This window comes from Balaenoptera acutorostrata, chromosome 2 (assembly GCF_949987535.1).
Source record: "Balaenoptera acutorostrata chromosome 2, mBalAcu1.1, whole genome shotgun sequence".
Taxonomy (NCBI): Eukaryota; Metazoa; Chordata; class Mammalia; order Artiodactyla; family Balaenopteridae; genus Balaenoptera; species Balaenoptera acutorostrata.
Window position 1 is genome coordinate 149,575,153 of NC_080065.1, and position 15,533 is coordinate 149,590,685.

At 39.8% G+C, this 15,533-nt stretch overlaps 1 pseudogene; it reads right to left on the minus strand.

Annotated features, from left to right (window-relative positions):
• Positions 1-5,473: 5,473 nt before the first annotated feature.
• LOC103019618 (afadin- and alpha-actinin-binding protein-like) lies at positions 5,474-14,716 on the minus strand (annotated as a pseudogene).
• Between the last annotated feature and the right edge of the window lie 817 nt (positions 14,717-15,533).

Below are 15,533 nucleotides of genomic sequence, written 5' to 3' on the forward strand. Positions count from 1 at the left end.
ACACTCTGTCTGTGGAATGTGTTTCTCTAAATAAATCCGCTTCTTACCTAAAAAAAAAAAAAAAAAAAAAGTTACCTTTAAAATGTAAACTTGACTTAGAGGCTTCAAAACATCTTAATATGAGATGCTAAACTTATTCAGGAGAGGACACACACTGGGGTATGTTGAAGGGTGGGGAATAATTTCTTTTTCTCCTTACACTGTCTCACCCCAGACTTTATGTGCTTGGTACATAATAAGTCATTGGATAGTTGAAAGAGTGTTGAGGGTTCTTGCATTCAGAACCAATGTTCTTCTGTAGTTGGCATTCACACTGAAACTAAAGGACGAGGATGGATGATGGAAAAAAATATGTGCTGTATGAGGTGGCACCAGGTTCTATCTGGTTTGATAACATGTCTCTCAGCAGCCTGAGGGGTAGTCATCTTTCATAATGTCAACCTCTAAACATTCTTAATTTTCTAATGACTCATTTCAGATCCATCATTCATGATCCACTTAACTCTGCCAAGCCAATTTAATCATCTTCAGCTACAGAGAGGTTTATCAGGCCCAGGTTATCTATTTAAAATCTTGAAGGGTTAAGAAATCTAGACGTGAACTTTGGTGAATAGATTGGGTTTCATCCCAATCTTAGATTTTTTTTAAAAAGAGTATTTTTAATGGTGAAAAAAATCTTACGTGCAGAGGGTGCATAAAATGTATGTGCCGTTTAAAGAATAGTGATAAACACTTATGTACTACCACCCAGGTTAAGAAATTGAACATTGCAAGTATCTTAAAAGCTGTCTGTATGCCTTTCCCCTATTGTGCCTGTGTTAATTAGGGCTCTCCAGGGACACAGAACCAATATGATGTATGTATATGCGGAGAGAGATTTTTATAAGGAATTGGCTTATGTGATGGTGAAGGCTGGCAAATTGAAAATCTGCATGGTGGGCCTGCAGGTCGGAGACCCAGGAGAAGCGGTGTTGCAGTTTGAGTCCGTAGGCGGTCTGCGGTAGAACCAGGCAGAGCTGATGTTGCACATGAAGCGTGAAGGCAGTCTGCTGGAGCATCCTCTCTTGCTCAGGGGAGGCTGGTCTTTTTGTTCTAGTCAGGCCTTCAACTGGTTAAATAAGGCCCACCCACATTATGGAGGGCCTTACTCAGTGTCCAATGATTTAAATGTTAATCTCATCCAAACGGCCTCACAGAAATACTTGGAATAATGTTTGCCCAAATATCTAGGTACCCTGTGGCCTAGCCAGATTGACACACAAAATTACAAAATTACACACAGTGCCAATTCTCCCTCCAGAGGTAACCATTATCTTCACTTTAAAAAAATTTTTTTATATTGTGATAAAATACACATAAAAGTTACCATCTTAATCATTCTACAGTGTAGAGTTCAGTAGTATTAAGTACATTCATCAAGAAATTTCCAAAACTTTTCATCTTGCACAACAAACGATACACATATAAACAACAACTCATTCCCTCCTCCCCACAGGCCTGGGCAGCTACCATTCTACTTTCTCTCTGAATTGGACTATTCTAGGTACCTAATATAAATGTAACCGTACAGGATTTGTCTTTTTGTGACTGGCTTATTTTACTTAGTGTGATATTCTCAAGATTCATCCATGCTGAAACACGTGTCAGAGTTTCTTTCATTTTTTTTTTTTTAATTTTATTTATTTATTTATTTATTTATTTTTGGCTGTGTTGGGTCTTCGTTTCTGTGCGAGGGCTTTCTCTAGTTGTGGCGAACGGGGGCCACTCTTCATCGTGGTGCGTGGGCCTCTCATTATCGCGGCCTCTCTTGTTGCGGAGCACAGGCTCCAGACGCGCAGGCTCAGTAGTTGTGGCTCACGGGCCCAGTTGCTCCGCGGCATGTGGGATCTTCCCAGACCAGGGCTCAAACCCGTGTCCCCTGCACCGGCAGGCAGACTCTCAACCACTGCGCCACCAGGGAAGCCCTCTTTCATTTTTAAGGCTGAATAATATTCCATGTTTGTATGTACACATTTTGTTTATCTGTTCATCCATTCATGGATACTTGGGTTGCTTCCATTTCCTGGCTATTGTGAGTAATGCTGCAGTGAATATGGGTGTCAAATAGCGCTTGAAGACCCTGCTTTCAATTCTTTGAGGTGCATACTCAGAAGTGGAATTGCTGAATCATACAGCAGTTTAATTTTTCAGTTTTTTGAGGAGTCACCATATTGTTTTCCATAGTGGCTGCACCACTTTACATTCCCACCAACAGGGCAAGGGTCCCAGTTTCTCCACATCCTTGCCAACACTTGATATTTTCTGTTTTTCTGACAGTAGTGATCCTAATGGGCGTGCGGTAGTATCGTGACTCTTGTATTAGTCACTGTCTTGATTGTCTTTATTTACAATTTATGTACGCATCTCCAACTATATATTATTTACTTCTGAAAAACGGATAGTAAGCACACAGCCAGGGAAGAAAAGGATAATATTGCTACTGCAAAGCGACAGCTCCCAGGAGATGATTTACTGAATGTCTCTGGCTTCAGCTTTCCTGCAAGTTTACAGTGTGCAAGGGCGTGAACGAGTCTTGGGAAAATTGGACCAACCTGTTGTGTAGGTCTGGAAGGCCAGTAAGAATGTGGTAACGGACTGGCTTGCTCTGTGTTTTCTGCTTCTAAGCTTGTTGTGGCCTACCATCTAGCTGTCACAGGTAGGTAGCTCTTATTCTTTGGGGTTAAGATGAAGATCCCCACCAATTCCAGGCTTCACAGCATGAAGGGCAGAGCAGAAACAGAACAAACTGGGCCAGACTCATCTGACATTCTCAGGTTTAAAACAAAGATGATAGGATTGCAAACACTCTCTTGGAGATAGCTCTCAGCTTACTCTCTTTAGTCATGTTGCTCCAGTCTGGACTTGCTGCCCTGTATTTTCTGATCTCCCTTCTCTATTGTCCTGGAATTTCCTTTGTCTCTCCTGTGTTGAGTCTCCTGTTTCCTGCATTTCATTTCTGTCACTTAATTGTGCTTTCTAGTTGTGGTCGCACATCCTTCAGTGGCTTCCTGAGAAAGGGTTGATAAGGGATGAAAATGTTGAAACTTGACCACCTGGGTATAAAATGTGAACAGGGGAAACAATTCCCCCCAGAATTTTGGAGACATTGTTCCATTGTTTGTGCTTCCAATGTTGGTATTTGAAAGTCCAGAGCCAGTGATTTTTTGTCCTTCGTATGTTTCTTTTCCCCCTCGCTAGAAGCTTATTGAATCTTTTTTTATCTTTGCTATTCTGAAATTTTACAGTGGTGCCCCTTGTTGTAGGTCTATTTTCATTCATTTTGCTTAGCCCTTAGCCCATTCAGTCTAAACTTAAAGCCTTCAGTATTTCATTACTATCTCCTCCTCTCCATCTTCTTTTTCATTGTACTTTATGGATATCACGCCTCGTAATCTGATTGTGGTAGGCCAAAAAATGCCCCCTGCCCAACTTGCCCATGTCCTAATCCCCAGAATCTGTGAATGTTACTTTATGTGGCAAAAGGAACTTTGCAAATGTGATTAAGAATAATGAGATGAGGAGATTATCCTGAATTATCCTGGTGGGTTCAATATAATCACAGGGTCCTTTTAAGAAGGAAGCAGGAAATTAAGTAGTAGATGTGATAATGGAAGCAAGAGATGGGAGTGATGCAAGGAGGAGGTCACAGGCCAAGGAATGTAGGCAGCCTCCAGAAGCCAGAAGAAGCAGTATGGAAACAGATTTGCCTCTAGCACCTCGGGAAGAAGCATGACCCTGCCAACACCTTGGTTTTGGCCTAGTGAAACTCATTTCAGACTACTGACCTCCAGAACTGAAAGATAATAAATTTGTGTTGTTTAAGCCCCCAAGTTTGTGGTAATACGTTACAGCAGCAATAGGAAACCAATAACTGATCCTCTGATTTTCATCTCTATTTTTTAATTCTTTGTCTTTTTAGTATTCTCATTCTGGGAGATTGCCTTAACTTTAAAACAGTTTTCCCCACTTCTACTAAATTATTCTTTTTGTTATCATCTTAGTTTCCAAGAACCTGTGTTCTCTCAATGTTTCCTTTTTAAAAAAGAGCATCATTGTTACGTTTCATGGATGTATGGACTGTGTTATCTCTTTTTTTATTAATGATAGTTTTGTTTTAGTTTTTTTTTTTTTTTTTGGCGGCAAGGTATGTTTCCTCCAAACTTCTTTTATTTGTTTGATTGTGCTTAGTCTGTTTTCTTCTCTGTTACAGGCTTTGCTAAGCTGTCTGGTAACCCTTGGCTGTCTGGTCATGACTGAGAGCGAGACACTGAAAGGCTAATTGGAACTGCTGAATCTGTGTGTAGGAAGATTGTCCTGTGTATTGTAGGATGATTAACAGCACCCTTGGCCTCTCCTTACTAGACACCAGCCACACCCCTCCCATCTTGACAATCAAAAATGTTTCCGGACATCGCCAGATATTCCCTGGGAGCAAAGTCATCCCAAAGGAGAACAACTATTGTAGGACAATGTGGGTGCTTCCCGTTAGTTGGGGGAGCTCCCAATGTCATTATTTTCAGGTTTTTCCTTTTGGGCAGGTCAGATTCCTCAGAAAAGGGTCTTCCAGTCGCCTGCTTGGAGGGCAAAGGTTTGACTGCCAGTGGTCTGGTGGCTGGTTGGAGAAGAAGCCTGAGATCTGTACTATTAAGCCGTTTCAGGGAGAGTGAATCAGAGAGAAAGTTTTATCACAAAAGAAGTGTTGCCAGAGGGAGCAGGGCACTAAGTACATCAGCACATCACTGCCTTTAAGCTCCCTTGAGATGCTGGAGATAGAAGGGCCAGAAGGGTGACCCGCCTGCGGCAGGCGGTACTCGTAGCCTCCAAGGACTCTCTCATACCATCCTTTTCCTACTGAGGTTAATACGGTTTAGAGATTACATAATTAGTAATGTAGAGGGCCACTGTTAGAGAGCCAAGTTTATCTTTTACATAATAGGCTTTTTTTTTTTTACATAAATTTCACTTTATTTAAAACATGAACGAGGGTATTTCAAATCACACTAATCATAATAAATATATAACTTGCTTTGTTAAATATCTGCAGTATACATTCAAGGAAAGGCTAAACTTCCAATGCCAACTATGTATGAGACAAAATTAAATATTTACAATAATCAGTTTCCTAAAAGTGCTATTTTTAATACCTATAAGAGGAAACTCATTCTGGTGCTTTGTTTCCATCGAAACGTCTGTACATTCCTTTATTCACAGAACCAGGTGCTTCTGTTACTAAAAATACATATCCAAAGCTTTTATATCCTTTTAAATAGATTTAACATTTCAGCTCTTTGGGGGAGGAACAGGGAAGTCCAAACAACACAGACCATCTTAAATTATTAGAGATGATTGACTTTATAACACACCCTGTTTCAACTCAGATGTGAAATTTGATGAACATGTTAATGAAAAAAAAAAAAAATCCCAGTTCACGTGTCTAAGGTAAGTCATCCTTCTCTATGTGAGAATCTGTGTAGGTCAAGGAGCATCCACTATAGCAACCTTCCAGTGATCCAGACCTTGATGCCACGCTCCACTTCTGCTTTGTACATTCTCTTCCAACCTGATTTGGCTTAGATTCTTCAGGGGTTGTATTTAGTACATTGATTGAACTATGTTCAGATACACAGGAACGTGTCTGGCAAAAGTCGGAAGTAGAGGGAGAAGCAGGAAGAGATTTAATAAGTTTAGACTCGCAAACTGAAGACCCACTAGGCACACCGTGAGGTTTCTTTTGCCGTGGCCTCGAGTGTACTGTAGGGTTGTCCCGATCAGAACTTCGTGAGAAGGCACCGAAAAGTTTCACATTTTCTGAGTTCTGGTGGTCATAGGTAGTCATATTTAAAACCTGTTGGTTTAACCAGCTGGCTCTTTCTTCTTCAAATGCCTTCCTCTCCAATCCAAGGCGAATAGCTGCTTCTGTAAAGCTTAGTCTTTCTTTCTCGAAATTCTTCTTTTGCTCTTTAAATAGGGACCATTCTTTGAGACGCTCCTTTTCCAACAAGTAACAGTCTCGTAGCAGTGAAGTGGTGTCATCATCACATGCAGTAGTGAGCTGCTGCTGTAAAAGTTGCTGCTGAGGTTTTTTTTTTTTTATAGTAATCTTTTATTTATTTATTTTTATATTTATTTTTGGCTGTGTTGGGTCTTCGTTTCTGTGTGAGGGCTTTCTTCAGTTGCGGCAAGCGGGGGCCACTCTTCATCTCGGTGCGCGGGCCTCTCACTATCGCGGCCTCTCTTGTTGCGGAGCACAGGCTCCAGACGCGCAGGCTCAGTAGTTGTGGCTCACGGGCCTAGTTGCTCCGCGGCATGTGGGATCTTCCCAGACCAGGGCTCGAACCCGTGTCCCCTGCATTGGCAGGCAGATTCTCAACCACTGCACCACCAGGGAAGCCCTGCTGCTGAGTTTTAATAATTTCTTTACACTGTTGAATTTCTAACTCGACTTTTTTCAGTTTCTTGTTCATGGTCTTGTCATGAGATTACATCTTCATCCTTAAAACCTTCTAGGTGTACCTTTGAAACTTGGTTATCAAGTTTTTCTACGTGACTTTTCAAAATTCTCCACTGTTTTCTGATGCTGTTGGTAAGCTGCTCTCTCACGGTTTCACAGGAAAGGTGAAACGTACTGTCTCTATTCAGTTCCCCAACATCTTCTTCAATATCAGGGATACCAGTTCCTGTACTATCATCTTCTGCTCTTTCTCTAGGTTTCTGCTTTTGGGGAGAAAGAAGAGAAATTATTTCCTTTTTCATTTGCTGAAAAACCTTCTTAAGTTCAGCATTTTCCATTAGGATTTGTTTCTGACAATATTCAAGAGAATTTTTTGCATTTCATCTTCATGCCTGGCTTCAGTTTTACCTGTCCTCCAGGAGCCTCTTTTTCCATCAGCTCTCCCCACGTAATTTAAAACTTCCATAGCTATTTTTTTATCCTTCTTGTTCATAACAAGTTGATGTAGACGTTCCTTTAGTTTATTATATTCACGCTCTTTTCTCTTCATATCATGGTTATGTTGAGTAGCTTGACTTGCAATGATATTTTGTAATTTCTGCACCTCATCTTTCTCATTTTTCAGTAGCTGATGCAAATTCCTGTCCTTGCATTGTAACTGTCTGTCTCTCTCCTGAAGACCAATCATTTCTGTCCTGGAGGTTTCCAGTTGTTCCTTAAATTTTGCATAGCAGTTCTGCAGATGGTCCATATCGCTTCCCAGTTTCAGATTCTGTGTTTCCACATTTTCCTGAGCTAGAAGGTTCTTCTGCTGAGTACACGTAGCTCATTCATACAATTTAAAACAGCAAGTATATTTAATTCTCTCTTTGTCTCTTTACCTTTGGATTCTTTTTTTTTTTTTTTCCACACACACACACTGTATTTTATTTTTACAAGAGATAAATAGACTGACACCAAGCATTGTACATGGATGACCACAACAAAAGCAACAATGATTGCAATTACCAAACATGAAACACAGTTATACTATGTCATAATATTGACATTCAGTCCAGTAATCCTCCACTGTAACAGCTCCTTTACTTTGCAGTGAAAATTGATTTGTATATTCTTTTCCTCTGAGTCCTTGTGGGATTTTTTTTTTTTTTTAATTCAGACAGAAAGTCACAAAAATTATACTCATCCTCATCAGTTCACTCAGTCCCATGTAATTAATTTCTTTTTTTTTTTTCATCTTGATCTTTTGTTAGCACTTTTATGAGTTCATCAGTTTTTCATTAGAGTTCTGAAAATGCTTATTCATTCAGTTCAGCAGTACAGTCAGTTACCAGAAACCTGTACTTGTCAGAGTCTTTTCCATGAATTTCTTGAAGATGAAACCCTTTTATAGGAACATATTTGCAAAATCATCAGAGTACACCCAGAACTGTCTGTAAATGACAAAAGACTTAAAAATGACCATGGTTAAAGATTTGATGAAAGTTCATAATAATGCAGTTGACAAGAAAATTAGTTATTTCTGAGATATACATTTTAAAGTAATAACTAGGATTATTACTTATAACATTATACCAGAACATATAAGATTTTTAGACGTTTCCTGTAATGTCTGAAACATTTATATTAACATATTTCCATACATATTTCCATACAAATACAAATATAAGATTTTTAGAAATTTCATGTAATGTCTGAAACATTTATATTAACATATTTCCATACATATTTCCATACAAATACAAATATAAGATTTTTAGAAATTTCATGTAATGTCTGAAACATTTATATTAACATATTTCCATACATATTTCCATACAAATACAAATATAAGATTTTTAGAAATTTCATGTAATGTCTGAAACATTTATATTAACATATTTCCATACATATTTCCATACAAATACAAATATAAGATTTTTAGAAATTTCATGTAATGTCTGAAACATTTATATTAACATATTTCCATACATATTTCCATACAAATACAAATATAAGATTTTTAGAAATTTCATGTAATGTCTGAAACATTTATATTAACATATTTCCATACAAATAACCCAATGAAAGTTTAGTATTAGTTGTTTTGTTTGTTTTTTTATACTGCAGGTTCTTATTAGGCATCAGTTTTATACACATCAGTGTATACATGTCAATCCCAATCGCCCAATTCAGCACACCACCATCCCCACCTCATCGCAGTTTTCCCCCCTTGGTGTCCATATGTCCATTCTCTACATCTGTGTCTCAACTTCTGCCCTGCAATCTGGCTCATCTGTACCATTTTTCTAGGTTCCACATACATGCATTAATATACGATATTTGTTTTTCTCTTTCTGACTTACTTCACTCTGTATGACAGTCTCTAGATCCATCCACTTCTCAACAAATGGCTCAATTTCGTTCCTTTTTATGGCTGAGTAATATTCCATTGTATATATGTACCACATCTTCTTTATCCATTCGTCTGTTGATGGGCATTTACGTTGCTTCCATGACCTGGCTATTGTAAATAGTGCTGCAATGAACATTCGGGTGCACGTGTCTTTTTGAATTACGGTTTTCTCTGGGTATATGCCCAGTAGTGGGATTGCTGGGTCATATGGTAATTCTATTTTTAGTTTTTTAAGGAACCTCCATATTGTTCTCCATAGTGGCTGTATCAATTTACATTCCCACCAACAGTGCAAGAGGGTTCCCTTTTCTCCACACCCTCTCCAGCATTTGTTGTTTGTAGATTTTCTGATGATGCCCATTCTAACAGGAGTGAGGTGATACCTCATTGTAGTTTTGATTTGCATTTCTCTAATAATTAGTGATGTTGAGCATCTTTTCATGTGCTTCGTGGCCGTCTGTATGTCTTCTTTGGAGAAATGTCTATTTAGGTCTTCTGCCCATTTTTGGATTGGGGTGTTTGTTTCTTTGATATTGAGCTGAATGAGCTGTTTATATATTTTGGAGATTAATCCTTTGTCCGTTGATTCATTTGCAAATATTTTCTCCCATTCTGAGGGTTGTCTTTTCGTCTTGTTTATGGTTTCCTTTGCTGTGCAAAAGCTTTGAAGTTTCATTAGGTCCCACTTGTTTATTTCTGTTTTTATTTCCATTACTCTAGGAGGTGGATCGAAAAAGATCTTGCTGTGATTTATGTCAAAGAGTGTTCTTCCTATGTTTTCCTCTAAGAGTTTTATAGTGTCCAGTCTTACATTTAGGTCTCTAATCCATTTTGAGTTTATTTTTGTGTATGGTGTTAGGGAGTATTCTAATTTCATTCTTTTACATGTGGCTGTCCAGTTTTCCCAGCACCACTTATTGAAGAGACTGTCTTTTCTCCATTGTATATCTTTGCCTCCTTTGTCATAGATTAGTTGACCATAGGTGCGTGGGTTAATCTCTGGGCTTTCTATCTTGTTCCATTGATCTATGTTTCTGTTTTTGTGCCAGTACCATATTGTCTTGATTACTGTAGCTTTGTAGTATAGTCTGAAGTCAGGGAGTCTGATTCCTCCAGCTCCATTTTTTTGCCTCAAGACTGCTTTGGCTATTCGGGGTCTTTTGTGTCTCCATACAAATTTTAAGATGATTTGTTCTAGCTCCGTAAAAAATGCCATTGGTAATTTGATAGGGATTGCATTGAATCTGTAGATTGCTTTGGGTAGTATACTCATTTTCACAATGTTGATTCTTCCAATCCAAGAACATGGTATATCTCTCCATCTGTTGGTATCATCTTTAATTTCTTTCATCAGTGTCTTATAGTTTTCTGCATACATGTCTTTTGTCTCCCTCGGTAGGTTTATTCCTAGGTATTTTATTCTTTTTGTTGCAATGGTAAATGGGAGTGTTTCCATAATTTCTCTTTCAGATTTTTCATCATTAGTGTATAGGAATGCAAGAGATTTCTGTGCATTAATTTTGTAACCTGCAACTTTACCATATTCATTAATTAGCTCTAGCAGTTTTCTGGTGGCAGTTTTAGGATTCTCTATGTATAGTATCATGTCATCCGCAAACAGTGACAGTTTTACTTCTTCTTTTCCAATTTGTATTCCTTTTATTTCTTTTTCTTCTCTGATTGCCGTGGCTAGGACTTCCAGAACTATGTTGAATAATAGTGGTGAGAGTGGACATCCTTGTCTCGTTCCTGATCTTAGAGGAAATGCTTTCAGTTTTTCACCATTGAGAATGATGTTTGCTGTGGGTTTGTCATATATGGCCTTTATTATGTTGAGGTAGGTTCCCTCTATGCCCACTTTCTGGAGAGTTTTTATCAGAAATGGGTGTTGAATTTTGTCAAAAGCTTTTTCTGCATCTATTGAGATGATCATATGGTTTTTCTTCTTCAATTTGTTAATATGGTGTATCACATTGATTGATTTGCGTATATTGAAGAATCCTTGCATCCCTGGGATAAATCCCACTTGATTGTGGTGTATGATCCTTTTAATGTGTTGTTGGATTCTGTTTGCTAGTATTTTGTTGAGGATTTTTGCATCTATATTCATCAGTGATATTGGTCTGTAATTTTCTTTTTTTGTAGTGTCTTTGTCTGGTTTTGGTATCAGGGTGATGGTGGCCTCATAGAATGAGTTTGGGAGAGTTCCTTCCTCTGCAATTTTTTGGAAGAGTTTGAGAAGGATGGGTGTTAGCTCTTCTCTAAATGTTTGATAGAATTCACCTGTGAAGCCATCTGGTCCTGGACTTTTGTTTGTTGGAAGATTTTTAATCACAGTTTCAATTTCATTACTTGTGATTGGTCTGTTGATATTTTCTGTTTCTTCCTGATTCAGTCTTGGAAGGTTATACCTTTCTAAGAATTTGTCCATTTCTTCCAGGTTGTCCATTTTATTGGCATAAAGTTGCTTGTAGTAGTCTCTTAGGATGTTTTGTATTTCTGCGGTGTCTGTTGTAACTTCTCCTTTTTCATTTCTGATTTTATTGATTTGAGTCCTCTCCCTCTTTTTCTTGATGAGTCTGGCTAATGGCTTATCAATTTTGTTTATCTTCTCAAAGAACCAACTTTTAGTTTTATTGATCTTTGCTATTGTTTTCTTTGTTTCTATTTCATTTATTTCTGCTCTGATCTTTATGATTTCTTTCCTTCTGCTAACTTTGGGTTTTGTTTGTTCTTCTTTCTCTAGTTTCTTTAGGTGTAAGGTTAGATTGTTTACTTGAGATTTTTCTTGTTTCTTTAGGTAGGCTTGTATAGCTATAAACTTCCCTCTTAGAACCGCTTTTGCTGCATCCCATAGGTTTTGGGTCGTCGTGTTTTCATTGTCATTTGTCTCTAGGTATTTTTTTATTTCCTGTTTGATTTCTACAGTGATCTCTTGGTTATTTAGTAACGTATTGTTTAGCCTCCATGTGTTTGTCTTTTTTACGTTTTTTTCCCTGTAATTCATTTCTAATCTCATAGCGTTGTGGTCAGAAAAGATGCTTGATATGATTTCAATCTTCTTAAATTTACTGAGGCTTGATTTGTGACCCAAGATGTGATCTATCCTGGAGAATGTTCCGTGTGCACTTGAGAAGAACGTGTAATCTGCTGTTTTTGGATGGAATGTCCTATATATATCAATTAAATCTATCTGGTCTATTGTGTCATTTAAAGCTTCTGTTTCCTTATTTATTTTCATTTTGGATGATCTGTCCATTGGCGTAAGTGAGGTGTTAAAGTCCCCCACTATTATTGTGTTACTGTCAATTTCCTCTTTTATAGCTGTTAGCAGTTGCCTTATGTATTGAGGTGCTCCTATGTTGGGTGCATATATATTTATAATTGTTATATCTTCTTCTTGGATTGATCCCTGGATCATTATGTAGTGTCCTTCCTTGTCTCTTGTAACATTCTTTATTTTAAAGTCTATTTTATCTGATATGAGTATAGCTACTCCAGCTTTCTTTTGATTTCCATTTGCATGGAATATCTTTTTCCATCCCCTCACTTTCAGTCTGTATGTGTCCCTAGGTCTGAAGTGGGTCTCTTGTAGACAGCATATATATGGGTCTTGTTTTTGTATCCATTCAGCCAGTCTATGTCTTTTGGTTGGGGCATTTAATCCATTCACGTTTAAGGTAATTATCGATATGTATGTTCCTATGACCATTTTCTTAATTGTTTTGGGTTTGTTTTTGTAGGTCCTTTTCTTCTCTTGTGTTTCCCACTTAGAGAAGTTCCTTTAGCATTTGTTGTAGAGCTGGTTTGGTGGTGCTGAATTCTCTTAGCTTTTGCTTGTCTGTAAAGCTTTTGATTTCTCCATCAAATCTAAATGAGATCCTTGCTGGGTAGAGTAATCTTGGTTGTAGGTTCTTCCCTTTCATCACTTTAAGTATATCATGCCACTCCCTTCTGGCTTGCAGAGTTTCTGCTGAGAAATCAGCTGTTAACCTTATGGGGGTTCCCTTGTATGTTATTTGTCGTTTTTCCCTTGCTGCTTTCAGTAATTTTTCTTTGTCTTTAATTTTTGCCACTTTGATTACTATGTGTCTCGGCGTGTTTCTCCTTGGGTTTATTCTGTATGGGACTCTCTGCGCTTCCTGGACTTGGGTGGCTATTTCCCTTCCCATGTTAGGGAAGTTTTCGACTATAATCTCTTCAAATATTTTCTCTGGTCCTTTCTCTCTCTCTTCTCCTTCTGGGACCCCTATAATGCGAATGTTGTTGCGTTTAATGTTGTCCCAGAGGTCTCTTAGGCTGTCTTCATTTCTTTTCATTCTTTTTTCTTTAGTCTGTTCCGCAGCAGTGAATTCCACCATTCTGTCTTCCAGGTCACTTATCCGTTCTTCTGCCTCAGTTATTCTGCTATTGATTCCTTCTAGTGTAGTTTTCATTTCAGTTATTGTATTGGTCATCTCTGTTTGTTTGTTCTTTAATTCTTCTAGGTCTTTGTTAATCATTTCTTGCATCTTCTCAATCTTTGCCTCCATTCTTATTCCGAGGTCCTGGATCATCTTCACTATCATTATTCTGAATTCTTTTTCTGGAAGGTTGCCTATCTCCACTTCATTTAGTTGTTTTTCTGGGGTTTTTTCTTGTTCCTTCATCTGGTACATAGCCCTCTGCCTTTTCATCTTCTCTGTCTTTCTGTAACTGTGGTTTTTGGTCCACAGGCTGCAGGATTGTAGTTTTTCTTGCTTCTGTTGTCTGCCCTCTGGTGGTTGAGGCTAAGAGGGTTGATGGGAGGCTCTGGTGGTGGGTAGAGCTGACTGTTGCTGTGGGGGTCAGAGCTCAGTAAAACCTTAATCCACTTGACTGTTGATGGGTGGGGCTGGGTTCCCTCCCTGTTGGTTGTTTTGCCTGAGGCAACCCAACACTGGAGCCTACCCGTGCTCTTTGGTGGGATTAATGGCAGACTCTGGGAGGGCTCACGCCAAGGAGAACTTCCCAGGACCTCTGCTGCCAGTGTCCTTATCCCCACGGTGAAACAGAGCCACCACTTGTCTCTGCAGGAGACCCCCCAACACCAGCAGGTACGTCTGGTTCAGTCTCCCCCAGGGTCACTGCTCCTTCCCCTGGGTCCCGATGCACACATTACTTTGTGTGTGCCCTCCAAGAGTGGGGTCTCTGTTTCCCCCAGTCCTGTCACAGTCCTGCAATCAATTCCCACTAGACTTCAAAGTCTGATTCTCTAGGAATTCCTCCTCCCGTTGCCGGACCCCCAGGTTGGGAAGCCTGACGTGGGGCTCAGAACCTTCACTCCAGTGGGTGGACTTCTGTGGTATAAGTGTTCGCCAGTCTGTGAGTCACCCACCCAGCAGTTATGGGATTTGATTTTACTCTGATTGCGCCCCTCCTACCGTCTCACTGTGGCTTCTCCTCTGTCCTTGGACGTGGGGTATCCTCCTTGGTGAAGTCCAGGGTCTTCCTGTCAATGATTGTCCAGCAGCCAGTTGTGATTCTGGTGCTCTCGCAAGAGGGAGTGAGAGCACGTCCTTCTACTCCGCCATCTTGGTTAATCTCCTCTACCTTTGGATTCTTCATATAATGAAGGAAAACCGAAAGTAGTCAATTCCTGATCAAGATATGAAATACTTTGTTCAATATTCTCTTCTGTGCAGAAGGCACTAAAAAAAACCGTGCACATTTGTTGATAAAGGTATTGAAGAACATAGCACTTGCTGTGAGTATAAACTTGATGGAGACATCTTTGTTTCTGAGGTATATTGAGAGATATTTTTGCTTTCTGAAGACAGACCTCGATCTGTAACTGTCATCCAATCTCCCATAGCAATCGCCAGAGCCAGGATACCTGAGGAAGCAGTTCAGCGGTGAAACATTTAGCCCAGCTGCTGTCACTGTACTATGTAGGCATCATGGCCCCTGGGTGCGGCGGAGATGCACCGCTCGGCATCCTAGACCTGCTCGCGCAGCCCCGAGGGCCCGCACAGGCAGCCTACATAATAGGCTTTCTTAAGGTGTGCAATTCATCCAGTAGAGACCTTGACCCAAGGTATTGAACTCCTTGCTAGATTATGTTAGCGCTCCCACACAGTTCGAAGTCCTGAAGGTAGCATCCAGCTTTCATACATTCACTTATTCCTCCTGTCTTCAGTGTAGTACCTCCATCCTCAACCTGCCCATCTCACCTCCCGTACTCCACTCCAGACATCATCTGTGTTAAAAGACTATCCAGAGGATAGATGTTCAGAAATCTGGAGGTGTTGGGGAGAGGATCTGGGAATCTAATTTCACTCATCTCTCTTTACTCTCTTCCTTCCCTTTCACCCAAGATTTGGAGGTATCTGGTCCTGAGTCTTTTTTTTTTTTTTTTTTTTAAAGGATTTTCTTATTTATTTATTTATTTATTTATTTATTTTTGGCTGTGTTGGGTCTTCGGTTCGTGCGAGGGCTTTCTCCAGTTGTGGCAAGCGGGGGCCACTCTTCATCGCGGTGCGGGGACCGCTCTTCATCGCGGTGCGCGGGCCTCTCTCTATCGCGGCCCCTCCCGTCGCGGGGCACAGGCTCCAGACGCGCAGGCTCAGCAATTGTGGCTCACGGGCCCAGCTGCTCCGTGGCATGTGGGATCTTCCCAGACCAGGGCTC